The following is a 13,744-nucleotide window of genomic DNA, read 5'->3' as shown; positions in this document are numbered from 1 at the left end:
AAAATTTCTAATACTATGAAACCACCTCTTCATATTTCGTACAGTTAAAAAGTAAGTGATGTATAAAAATTACCTTAAATTGTGGATACTGAAATCAGATCTTTAAACAGGCCGGCAATAGCAGGAAGGAGCACACATGAAATATTCACATTTCATACTTTATAAAAGATTTAATTGACAGAGAAATATAGACTTTAATACAAATGAAGAAAGCAAAGAGTTCAAAAGGACGTAAGATTTACAGGCCGTGGTAACAACACACAAGAACGAACAAAGAAGTGCAATATCATCTTGGAAAAGGAGACTGTAGTCTTTTAAAAGCAGGATCATCTTGAAAGTTAAGAAAAGCTGGCTTTACAGCCCAAAACAGAAAATCTTCTAAAGAAGTGAGGAGAAGATAAGTTTGGAGGACTTCAATATTGTTGACCAGTTTCCTGCTTTGAAACGAGATTGTACGACTGGTTCTATCCTCGTAATTAGAAAAGTACAATAACTTTACTTCATTGATTCTCATTCTCAAGAATGAACCAAAATTTGAGATTACTTTCTGAAACCTAAGGAAATCACAGACAGTTTATTATTTTGAGTATGTATGTATGTATGTATGTATGTAGGTATATATTTTTTTTGAACTGCATGTTAAATTACTACTATAAGTAATACTGCATGCGTAAGTTGACCTTTGTCACAAAATGATTATCCTTACCCTGCTATTGTTTGTGCTAATATGGCTACTTATTTAGTTCGTATCCTAAAGTTACTTACTTAGTACCTTTGATTAATTTAAATTATTCAAATTATTCTAAAGTTAAATCCTTATTGTAGAGAGTCTAAGTCTATACTATTGGCAAATTTTTTTAAATGTTTTACATAGGTTACTCCCAATTCGCTCTTTTCAACAGGCCACTTCCCTCCACTCATAATTACACAAGCTTTTAATGTTTCTCTTTGTGTTTTTAGTTTCTCACATACATATATTATGTGGTCGACTGATTGTTCCCCACCTTCACACACGCACATTGGACTATCTTTAATTCTGAATCAGTGGAGAAAACTATTGATTCTTCCGTGCCCGGTCAGCAGTGTAGTCAGGTTTGGTGACATACGTATTTTTAATTTGAGTCTCTCTTGAATACTAGGGAAGAACGATTTAGTAAGGAGGCCTTTGTTAGTGGATTCCCATTCCTCTTTCCAGCTTTCCTCGGAGATGGCTGCTAGCTGATGTTTGACTGCACTTATTGGGATGTTGGCGTAGCAGATCTGTAGCTCGCCGTCGCTCGCTGCCTGCTTCGCTAGACGATCTGTCATCTCGTTGCCATAATTCCCAACGTGAGCTTTCACCCAGCAGAAGTCCATTTGCCATCCGTCCTTCTCCTGATGTCGTCGATGAGGCTGTGGTGATTGCGTCCGTTCCTTAGGGAGTCGAGGGTGGTTTTGCTGTCGGTGTATATAGCTACTCTTCTATCATTAGTTTTGCAACGTCATTGAATCCTTTAATGTGGTCTATGGCTTTCTGGATGGCAAGTTGCTCAGCTTGGTTATTTGGGCATCTGGGAGATAGTTTGAATTGTAGTATCTGTCTTATTTCATCGTTGCAAAATACTACTACCCCTGCCCCAACCGATTGTTCACTCTTGCTTCCATCCGTATAGATTTCGTATGCATATTGTTGGTTTTCCCGTGTTTGCGTGATTTCCACAAGTTCTGCTGGGTGTGTCCAATTATTGTACGGTGTATAGTGGTCGATGTTGAGATCCCCGTACCTATTTGTTGTTTTTTCATAGTGCAAGTCTACAACCTCTTGGATCTTAAAGGCAATAGGTGTATGCCCTGTCACAACGCACAGTGCTTCATGTGAAGTAGTGCGGAAGGATCTCGCTATTCTTATGTTGATTAGCCTCTGCACCCGCTTAGGTTTCTGAAGGTTGTATTTCTTCTCCAAAGCTTTTCACCAAACTGGAGCTCCGTACAACAGCAATGGCAGAACTGCTCCTTTATATATTATTCTCAATGCTTTATCATTTAGTCCCCAATTTATTTTGGCAGTTCTGGAGAGAGCGTTCACCAAGCTTATGCACTTTTGTGAAATGTATGTAATGTGCTCATTGAAGGTGAATCTTTTGTCTATGACGATACCCAGATATTTGATTTTGTCGACTTGTTCCAGCTTTCTCCAGTTGAAGTAGATGTGTATGTTTTTGTTCTCTCTGCGTTTCCTCCGTGTAATTAGCATTGCTTTAGACGTTTGCTCGTTAAATCAGGCTTTGTTGTTTTTAGCCCAGGCCGATATCTTTTGTAATTCAATATTCATGCAGTTTTCAGCTTCCAGTACAGTGCTGCCCCTTGTGAGTACTATGAGGTCGTCGGCGAAAGCTATGACTTTGGTTTTATTGGTGTAGTCTAGTCCGAGTAATGTGTCATATTGAATGTTCCAAAATCCAGGCCCACAACAGGACCCTTGAGAGCAACCTTTGGTCACTGTCTTTTCCAGTTTTATGTGTTTTACTGCTAGTATGGCTGTTCTTTGGCTGAAGTAATGATCTGCAAGTCTGTATAAATTTCTGGAGCATTGAAACTTTCTGAGAGCTAGCATGATGCTCGGCCACCAAGCTGAGTCGAAGGCACCTTGGATGTCGAGGCTAACGAGGACCAAGTACTGATTTTGTTTCATTGTATCCTCCACACATTCTTTCAATATCATTGCTGCATCTACAGTGCCACGTTGTGGGGTAAATCCATACTGATTGGCATCCAATAAGTTGTTTGTGTTAATATGGTACATTATAATGTCAATCATGAGTTTTTCAAGCAGTTTTCCACTTGTGTTTAGCAGGCTTATTGGTCTGTATTTGCTTACATCTGCACACAATTCTTTCCCTGGCTTTATGATGGGAAGAAGTCTTGCTTTCTTCCATTGCGGAGGGAAGTAAGCACTTTTGAGACACTTGTTATATACAGCTGTCACGTATTTTGGTAGTAGTCTGACTACTTGGGACAAAATCTTGCTTGTTATTCGGTCCTCTCCAGGAGTTTTATTAGGGTCCATATGTTCGATAATTTGTCTAATTTCTTGCTGCGTGAATTCGGCATCATCTCGTGTAGCGATTGGTTGTTTAATTTCCGCTCTTACTTGTTTGTGGTGGTAACCATCATCTGCTTGTTCATCGTGTGGCGCGAAGTAGTCTATCATATGCTGCAGAGTTTCGTGTAGATTAGACGTAAAAGATCCGTCAATTTTCATCAAGGTTGTCAATGATGGTTTCTTTGTTTTCCCTCCTGCTATTTGATAGGCTGCGTTCCACGGATTACCAGACGGTGTTAAAGTACAGTATTGTTTCCATGAGCGTATTTTCTCTCTGGTTATTCTACTTTCGTATTCCCTTTTAACTTCTAGATATATATTTCTGCGTTGCTCTCTTAGTGCTTGATTATGTTTGGTTTCCTGGTATCGTCTTCTTGTTGCGTTTGTTCTCTTCCGTAGAATTGATAGTTCTACTGTCCACCATGGTACGGATTTCCTAGAAGTTTGCTTTCGTATTGAGTTTGATGTCCTGAAAGATTTTTTGCATGCTGCAGTAATAGCTTCTTCGAAGTCTCTTACAATAGTTTTTGTGTCTGCTTCCTCCTGAACGATTTGAGAGAGTTTCACATCTAGATCGGTAGTAGTGTCAATTGTTGTTTTGTCAGGTATTCCTTCTGAGAGTTCTCTTAAGTTGTTGTTGAATTCTTCTAGTTTTCCATCCTGAATTATGTATTTGACGCCTGTAAACTTTTCTACTTTATAGTCTGTGTGTTTACATATTTTAAAGGAAATAAATCGATGATCTGAGCAACTTTCCTCTTCTCCACATTGCCAGTCCTTCACCAAGGATACTACCTTACCATTTGCAATTGTGACGTTATGTTGCTCTTGCCTGTGTTACTCTCAAATGTGGTGTATTCGCTCGCTTCATTCAGTATATACAATTGTTTTGAGCACAGATATTCATCGAGGTTTCTGCCCTCGTGTTAGTAATGACATCATGCCACGTTACTGACCCAGAGTTACTGTCTATGGATAATAGCACTCCATCATCTTTAGCATAGTTCAATATTTTATCCAATTTTGCGAAGTCGTTATTGATATCAGCTGTAATGTCCATATACATGGAGACCACAAAGAACCTTAAGTTGTTATATAATATTTCCATGGTAATCACATCTTCGTCTGATAACTGCCTTAATAATACGCCATCTATCTTATCATTAGCCAGGAGAATGGCCGCTCTGCTTTTGTTTTCTCCATGCAAGAAAATTTTGTATTTCCTGGTGATTCCTGCCATTTTGTTGTGTAATATGTAAGGCTCCAGAATCAAGATGATATCGACGTTGTGTGTGTCTATTATGTGCATAAGATTAGTAGTAGCGACTCTCTTGTGTTTTAGATTGATTTGGAGACACTTGAGTGGTATATTTTCATTGGTCTGGTATCCGAGTCCTCATTGGTGATCAGATTCTTCTCTTACATTTGTTTTTGATTCCGCTATTTTACTTGAAGTTGGTAAATTAGTTATGATGTAGGTTTGTTAAGCCATTAGTAATCTGTGTTTTCTTTGTATTTCCTCAGTACCGCAAGCAGGCTTGGACAGTTCTTATCTAGTGAGGAATGGTTGTCACAGATTTTCTCTCCTTTAGTGTATCGGTTGAAGCTTACGCAGTTAGCGCACATTCTCTCATCTTGTGCTTTCCTGCACACAGTGGGCAGGTTTCTTCCGCTTCACAATTTGTCTGTCTGTGATTAAAACGGCTGCACTTAAAGCACCTTATGGGGACGAGGTAATCTTCTGTGTTGCATATCATCCATCCTAGTTTGATTTTATTCTGTAGGAGTTTCTTCCTGACTTCAGCTCCTACTTCAATCACTATATTTCGATTTTTCTTTTTATTGCGAAATACGAATTTTGATCTGATGTCTCCTTCCTTTAATGCCAGCTCCACGTTTTGAGCAATGATTGTCTCTTCTATATTGTCTTTGCTAATGTCATCAGGTATATTGTATATGATGAGATTGGGGTTCCTGAGCTTAACTACCTTTGCTTCCAAGGTTTCTTTGCAGTTGTCGTTAATTGCGTTGCTAAGCGTTTCTATTTCAGTCTTGCTTCCGGTTTGAATAAGAACCCTTCCATCCTTAAGGGACTTCAAAGTCTTTATACCGACGTTTATTGTAGTTGGGTTTATTTTTGTTTTCAACGTTGTCTTGATAGACTCAGGAGATTCCTTAATTTTTGATGTCACCATCAGTTTGTAGCACTTTTCTACTTTTGGTTCGGCTGTGTTGACGATTTGAGAGTAGAGCTTCCTTGACGGGGTACCAGACGCAGCAGCGATGTTCATGTTGGTTCCGGGATCGATGAGACTATGACTATGGAGTGCAGCAGTAGAAGGCACCACTTGTCCCACATTCCCTGTGCGTAGCTTTTCTAGTTCTTGTATTTTTCCCTCCATTTCTTTAACTCTCACACTTAATGTATTATTTTGTTCAATATTAGATGCCACGTTATTTTTAAGGGCGCTAAATGATTTTCTGAGGTTACTCACAGACTTTAAAATCATCTCCTTCAGGTCTTTCCGCAAATTTCCGTTGTTTTCTGTGATGCTAGTTGAAGTTTCAAAAGCACTCTCCACAGTTTCATCTACCTCATCAGCCATTGTGTCTATGTGTATGTGTGTGTCAACAATGTAACTTCATTGCTTTACTTGTGCAGCACTATGAGGGTCTCTCTCTTCACTCTTCGTGTTGATCTGCTGTAGTCCCTCACGCAGAATACGGTTTCTTCCGAGCCCAGAGCCTTCTGGTATCACTTACGAACAGGCAATATGTCTGGATCTCAGTGAACAGTGGACAATAATTTTACTACATAACTAAAAACACGGTTTTTTTTAACCCGGCGGCTGTAGATTTTAACTCACTAACACTTTCACACGGACCACGCTCACTGTATAATAAAACATCAATAAGTTTATCGCCACTATTGAACTACGACACTATAAAAGAACTTAAATGGAGACACTTCACCAGACATAGTGTACACCTACTGGCGCCATCTTGGTATCGTCCATGTATGTATGTATGTATGTATGTATGTATGTATGTATGTATGTATGTATGTATGTATGCATGCATGTATTATGTATGTATTAACACTACAATCGGATATACACCCTGTGGGCAGCGATATATAATATACAATAATAAGATAACAATAATTACAGTAGGCCTAATAAAATTACAATAATTACAGTAATAAAAATAAAATAAACATAAATTTAAATCTGACTATAAATAAATGCAATAAACCTAGGACTGTAAATAAAAACTATGCTATAACTATGCTATAATAACGCCTACTATAAACAAAAGTAAACCTAACTTATAAGCACTTCTATTAAATCCAACTTTTATCGGCTTAAGTAATTACAAGTCACAGTAATTGATACGGAAAACCTACGCTATACATTTCATTTCGATATATTTTCTTCAGTGAACGATTTACGAGGCGGAACTGAACAGAACAAAGGACGGTTCTAAAAGGAGTACAACAATATTAAATTCAAAGAGTAGAAACCTTAGACCAAAGATCAGTGACTACTTACTTACTTATGGCTTTTAGGGACCTGGAGGTTCATTGCCTCCTCACATAAGCCCATTTTTCGAGGCTTATTTTGAGTTTTCGTAACAAGCTATTTTTTACGGTGATGGGTTGTTAGCCCTTCGCCCAACTCCCAAGTTGGAGGACCACCCGTTATCAGCTGTCCGCGATTGCTTATTCAATATATTCGCAGCTGGAGGCCTCAGTGACTTGTACATGCGAAAATTTTTATAGACGCGGCAAGGTTGTTATGGTTCATCAACTGACCTTCCCTTTCTAACACTTCAATACATGTAACTGTTACATATGGCCAGGTATCTGCAAAACAATACCCATTAAGTAGATTGAAAAGACCTGGAATACCTTTTGCGAAATGACAGAGATAACTATGTTTAGGAAAATAAGAGGAATAAAATTTTGTTTCAGTGTTAGGTAGTAATAGGACATTTTCGTCGTGGTTTTAAATACGTTAGCTGTTTGCTAGTCCTACTAGTTTTCTAAATTTACAGATTTTTTTTTTCCAATTGTTTGCAAACAGATAATACATTTAAGTATACTTGTAAATTCTTCAAAATTTACTTTATTCTTTCAGTGCTTAGCGTGTGTTGAATTTGCATAGTACAATATTAGTGTGTTATGAATTTAGACATATGCAATCAATTCCTGCTTCAGGAGTTTCAGCACCATTTTACAAATATTAAGAATGCGTACTTGTGCAACAACTTTTAATTTAAATTATGTAATAATTAGGACCTACCTATATTCAGCGGAAACCTGTTTACAGTGGAAATAGAAATTGTGGTCCCTGAGATTTCGTTATGAGCAGATTTTACTGTAGTTTCATGGAGATGGGAAAATTATAGGAGAAGCGAGTACAACGCTGACACATTGAAGGACGGAACAGTTTACTACAGTAGCATTACCCTTGCAATCTGCTAGCCATAAATTAGCACGTGATCTCGGAGACAGTTTAGCAAATTTACCTTGCCAGACTGCATGAGTTCCATGACGCTCAACTCGTCTGTCAATAAATTGTTATGGCTATTATGCCAAAGTATGCTAAAATCTTCTGTACTTACTTACTTACTTACAAATAGCTTTTAAGGAACTCGCAGGTTCATTGCCGCCCTCACATAAGCCCATTATCGGTCCCTATCCTGTGAAAAATTAATCCAGTCTCTATCATCATATCCCACCTCCCTCAAATTAATTTTAATATTATTCTCCCACCTACGTCTCGGCCTCTCCAAAGGTCTTTTTTCACTCCGGCCTCCCAACTAACACTCTATATGCATTTCTGGATTCGCCCATACGTGCTACATCCCCTGCCCATCTCTAACGTCGCGATTTAATGTTCGTAATTATGTCAGGTGAAAAATACAATGCGTGCAGTTCTGCGTTGCGTAACTTTTTCCATTCTCCTGTAACTTCATTCCTCTCAGCCCCAAATATTTTCCTAAGCACCTTATTCCCAAATACCCTTAATCTCTATTCCTCTCTCAAAGTGAGAGTCCAAGTTTCACAACCATAAAGAACAACCGGTAATATAACTGTTTTATAAATTATTCTAAATTTCAGATTTTTGAACAGCAGACTAAATGACAAAAGCTTCTCAACCGAATAATAACACGCATTTCCCAAATTTATTCTGCGTTTAATTTTCTCATAATTATCACTGTTGCACCAAGATATTTGAAATCGTCTGTAGTATATTTATTTTAAATATACTAGTGACCCCATTATGGTGTTCATAGCAATATGGATCAAGCACCACTATGCGTCAATAGAGCTCGACTGACGTCCACAACACGTTTCTTCCGATTTAGTCATTACGAAGACTGGAAACAAGTGTAGGGATTGCTAGGTAGAAGACTTCAATTCACTTCATTTCTCGTACGAAATATAGTCTGCTGTAATAAATAATTAACAATATGATTTTTTAAACAATGTAGTAAGACCTACTTTTCAGGCCATGTCGTTTTGTATACCAGCGTTCAGCTCGTCTACTGTTAAATTATTACTGAATTACTGTTAAATATTATACATACTCCTACCTTTCATAATGATTTTATTTAAATAAAATAAATATAACTTTAAAACACTCAAGAAACTTTGAATCATGCACGAAACAGAGCCTTGGCTGATTGCTAAGCAGGCATGTTTCAATATTATTTGAAAAAAAAAAATAAAAGATAGACATAGACCAAAATGTAGACTGTAACGACAACCATTTTATGCACCCAGATGTCTTTAAAAACTTAAATAATAAAATTATAACCCCTGCTTTCTGTACGTCAGCTCGCCTTTCTTCACTATTACCGAACAGTAGTAGTAGTAGTAGTAGTAGTAGTAGTAGTAGTAGTAGTAGTAGTAGTAGTAGTAGTAATAGTAGTAGTAGCAATAGTAGTAGTGGTAGTAGTAGTTGTCGCAGTAGTAGTGGTAGTAGTAGTTGTCGCAGTAGTAGTGGTAGTAGTAGTTGTCGCAGTAGTAGTGGTAGTAGTAGTTGTCGCAGTAGTAGTGGTAGTAGTAGTAGCAGTAAAAGTAGTAATAGTAGTGGTAGTAGTAGTAATGGTAGTAGTAGTCGTAGTAGTGGTAGTAGTGGCAGTAGTAGCAGCAGTAGCAGTAAAAGTAGTAGTAGTAGTAGTAGTAGCAGTAGTAGTAGTAGTAGCAGTAATAGTAGTAGTAGCAATAGTAGTAGTGGTAGTAGTAGTTGTCGCAGTAGTAGTGGTAGTAGTAGTTGTCGCAGTAGTAGTGGTAGTAGTAGTAGCAGTAAAAGTAGTAATAGTAGTGGTAGTAGTAGTAATGGTAGTAGTAGTAGTCGTAGTAGTGGTAGTAGCAGCAGTAGCAGTAAAAGTAGTAGTAGTAGTAGCAGTAGTAGTAGTAGTGGTAGTAGTAGTAGTAGTAGTAGTGGTGGTGGTGGTGGTAGTAGTAGTAGTGGTAGCAGCAGTAGCAGTAGTAGTACTGTTACGCATATTATATTTGAATTATTTTCGGCAGTAAATTTTATACGGACGCGAAGCTAGTCTAACTCTCGGTTTTGTCTTGATAAACAAGATCGGCGTTGGAGTAGGTTTCTTCAGAGTAGTTCTGTTCCACTGACGTAGAATATGTCTTTCCCCGCACCGAGAATGGTTACCCGTTCCGAGATCATTGTTGAAACCAAAGATGACAATTTCAAATGCTTACTGTAACAAGACTATGAGGCACAACACGGTGCTATGTTATTAGTAGTTAGGCCATGAACCAATGTAACTTTCGTGACCACGTCGAACGACTTCACTTCTCCTATCTACGAATGAGGGCGCCGAAGTTGCGTATAAAATTAACAGTGCCTCACGGCCTCTCTCAGTAATATCTCGACATCGAGAGCAGCTACAGATCTCTTTTAGTCACTCGTTTGACTCGTAATCGTGAGTTATGTAATATTAAAGTGATAATATACACTCACGATATACTTTGAATGAACCATAATGAAAATGTTGTTTCCAAATTTTGGAATGTTACTTCAAAATAAGAGAATATATTACGTGTACTTAATTACTTTTGTTATCATAGACTCATTCCCTCCATTTGTAAACTGAAAAAAGATACATTCAAATCAATACAACTGTTGTTTCATTCTCGGAACTGAGAGATGTATTCTACGTGCCGATGCATCCCTGATACAGCGTAGAATATTTTTGATATAATTTCACCGCTTCTCCCCAAATCACTGTCATCTTTACCACAATTACAGTAATGGAAATCATCTCCATGACTCCCATTCGAATCGCTTTGCGCGACAAATAACCATGGACATCTCCACAGTTGAAACTACGACGCGAGAATTCGGGTGTGGCACCATGCAAGCAAGGAAGCAAATAATAATAACACATGATTACGAAGAATAGTGAGGATTGTATCTTATTTCAGTGCAACGTATATTTTGATTTTGTGCAACACTCTTAACAGCTGTGAATCCCAGTTGTGTTGCTGTCTATTTCAGTACCACATGTATGTATAATAAATTCACACGTTTGGGGTTTCATGTGTTCAAATCACGTGTATAAATCCTATACGTGCGTCTGTGTAAATTTTGGAAATTTGGCACGTAGGTAATACCGTCCTAATAAGCGTTTACTGTCACTGTGTCGTAGGAAGTAACTATAAAGCCAAGTTACTTGCCATCGCATTCGTTTGTTCTCACACTGCCTCTCTGATCTGATGTCCGTCCGGACACGCAATATTGTTGCTGCTTCTGTCGGATAGCCGATATCTGCGAACTGCAGGCGACAATTTCTGCAGCTTAGCCCATGAAACTTTGTTCCAGCCAATTCCTACAGCACAATCACAACTAACGCCAGGGCTATACTCTTAGTTATGGGGCTTCAAACAATCCCGTGAGTTCGCTGCTGAGGATGTTAGTACCTCGAATTTAAACAAATTCTGTATGGTTTCACAGGCGTTCGTCAGAGTTCTCTATCGCACCAGTGCTGAACTATTTACTATAGGCCTACAGTCTGTTTTGTCTTTCTCTTACCTGTGTTGAGCGATGTTTCGCTTGTGCAATTTTTCGCCCCATTGCATTGGTACTACATTGGTGTAGAGGAAGTCTGAAAGTTTGTTCTATCGATGATTATAATCGACAAAAATCATTCGACACATTTGGCTACTAAACTTCTAAGTTGAAGCATATTTACTCTGAAGTTAAGTACACACAGAATAATAGAGTGTTTACAAAGCAGCTGGCAAGATAGTTCTCTCACACATTATGTCAGTTAGATGAGGCTTTTGCAATAAAGACCCAGCAATGAAAAAAATAAACGTTCGCCTGAAGGATAAACGTGTCTCCCGGGCATAAAAACGTAATATTTCTCATAGCCCTATAAACAGTCATACAGGAAATATTATTGTTACAAAGGTATTTAATATCAATAATAATAATAATAATAATAATAATAATAATAATAATAATACTAATAATAATAATAATAATAATAGGTCTATAAACAGTCATACAGGAAATATTATTGTTACAAAGGTATTTAGTATCAACAACAACAGTAATAATAATAATAATAGACTAATTGTAGTATTAATAATAATAATAATAATAATAATAATAATAATAATAATACGTCTATTAACAGTCATACAGGAAATATTATTGATACAAAGGTATTTAGTATCAACAACAGCAACAATAATAATAATAATAATAATAATAATAATAATAGGTCTATAAACAGTCATACAGGAAATATTATTGATACAAAGGTATTTAGTATCAATAATAATAATAATAATAATAATAATAATAATAATAATAATAATAGGTCTATAAACAGTCATAAAGAAATATTATTGATGCAAAGGTATTTAGTATCAATAACAGCAACAATAATAATAATAATAATAATAATAATAATAATAATAATAATAGGTCTATAAACAGTCATACAGGAAATATTATTGATACAAAGGTATTTAGTATCAATAATAATAATTTTATTTATTTATTTATTTATTTATTTATTTATTTATTTATTTAATGTGCTGTAAACAGCCAGTGGCCAATTACAGTTCAGCACAAATATAACAAAAAACATAAAACAAGAATAATTATTACACATAAATATAATTACAATTAATTACAATAATGACGATGAATGGATAACTAAGAATACAATGAGACAATGTTAATTGAGTATAATGCCTAAAATAATACATAAATGATAAATCGTTGCCAAGAGCAAACAAAGTCTATACATTGAAGGGATCGAATTCGCAGCCATGCATGTTGGCATTTTTAATGCATCTGGAGACTGGTGAAAGAAATTTCGAATTTCTAATATAGAAAAGTTTGTGGGCTCTCATATCTTTTGTTGGAATACGTAAGGTAATATTGTTTAAGAAAGAGTCACAGGATATATCACCTTTGAGGACTTTACAAAAGAACAGATAATCTAGCTCATGGCGTCTAGCATATAGATTTTGACAATTAAAATATTCACATTTTCTCTCATAACTATACCCGGAATTAATGGGCAAAAATCTGAATGAACATAAGGATATAAATTTTCTTTGTATATTTTCTAATTTAGCCGAGTCCGTAGTTGTAACCGAGTTCCAAACTACAGATGCATATTCGAGTTTCGATCGCACCAATGTATAGTATAGCATTAAAAGAGAATCGGGCGTGGAAAAAGAATAAGTTATTGACCGTATTATTCCTAGCATTCTGATTGCGTGATTGTAAATGTAATCAACGTGACTATGAAAATACAATTTACTGTCAAAGAATATTCCCAAATCTTTTACGCAATCCGTTCTGTTAATTAGTACATTATTTAGATAATAATTAAATTTCAGTGAAGAAGTTTTTCTAGAAAAGGTTATTACATTAGTTTTGGATACGTTAATTTTCATACCATTGTCTTCCGACCATTTAGCGACTGAATTAATGTCACATTGAAGTGATTGACAGTCAGTACTACTTTTGTTGTACGAAAAATTTTTAAATCGTCTGCAAATAATAAACAGTCAGAACTTATTCTTTTGCATATATCATCTATGAATATAATAAATAGGAGAGGTCCTAAAGTAGATCCCTGCGGCACTCCGCAATTTATATTATAAGAATAAGAGTGTATATTAAACAGTCTTACACATGAAACTCTATTACTTAAATAATTTTCGAACCACTTTACGTAGCTTACAGAAAGGCCAATATTTCCTAACTTATGAAGAAGGATATAGTGCGGAACTACATCAAAAGCTTTGCTGAAATCAAAATATATTGAATCAGTTTGTCCCTGCGTTTCAATTATTGGTACAATTTAATTTAGATATGTGACCAGGTTAGTGACAGTGGATTTAGTTTTAGTAAATCCATGTTGTGAAGAATTGAGCTTGTTTTTCACATAAAACGATATATGTCTGTGAATAATGGTTTCAAAAATTTTTGAAAAGTTATTTAGGATCGAGATAGGTCTGTAGTTTCTGACATCATTTCTTTTTCCGTGTTTAAATATAGGAATAATTGCAGCTTGTTTCCATAGTGAGGGAAATTCACCATTTTTCAAACTAATATTAAATATGTGGGCTAAAAGAGGAATAAATATATTAGAGCATCC

At 36.3% G+C, this 13,744-nt stretch overlaps 1 protein-coding gene and 1 pseudogene across 1 annotated transcript in view; both read right to left on the bottom strand.

The window, feature by feature from the left end:
• The window catches only part of LOC138701512 (calcitonin gene-related peptide type 1 receptor-like), a 1,012,748-nt gene that overhangs the window by 200,491 nt on the left and 798,513 nt on the right, over positions 1-13,744 (bottom strand). The window lies entirely within an intron of this gene.
• On the bottom strand, positions 4,574-5,688 carry LOC138702218 (uncharacterized; annotated as a pseudogene).

Source organism: Periplaneta americana, chromosome 6, assembly GCF_040183065.1.
Source record: "Periplaneta americana isolate PAMFEO1 chromosome 6, P.americana_PAMFEO1_priV1, whole genome shotgun sequence".
Classification (NCBI taxonomy): domain Eukaryota; kingdom Metazoa; phylum Arthropoda; class Insecta; order Blattodea; family Blattidae; genus Periplaneta; species Periplaneta americana.
The sequence above is the reverse complement of the archived record's forward strand: the minus strand, read 5'-3'. Positions and strand labels throughout refer to the sequence as shown.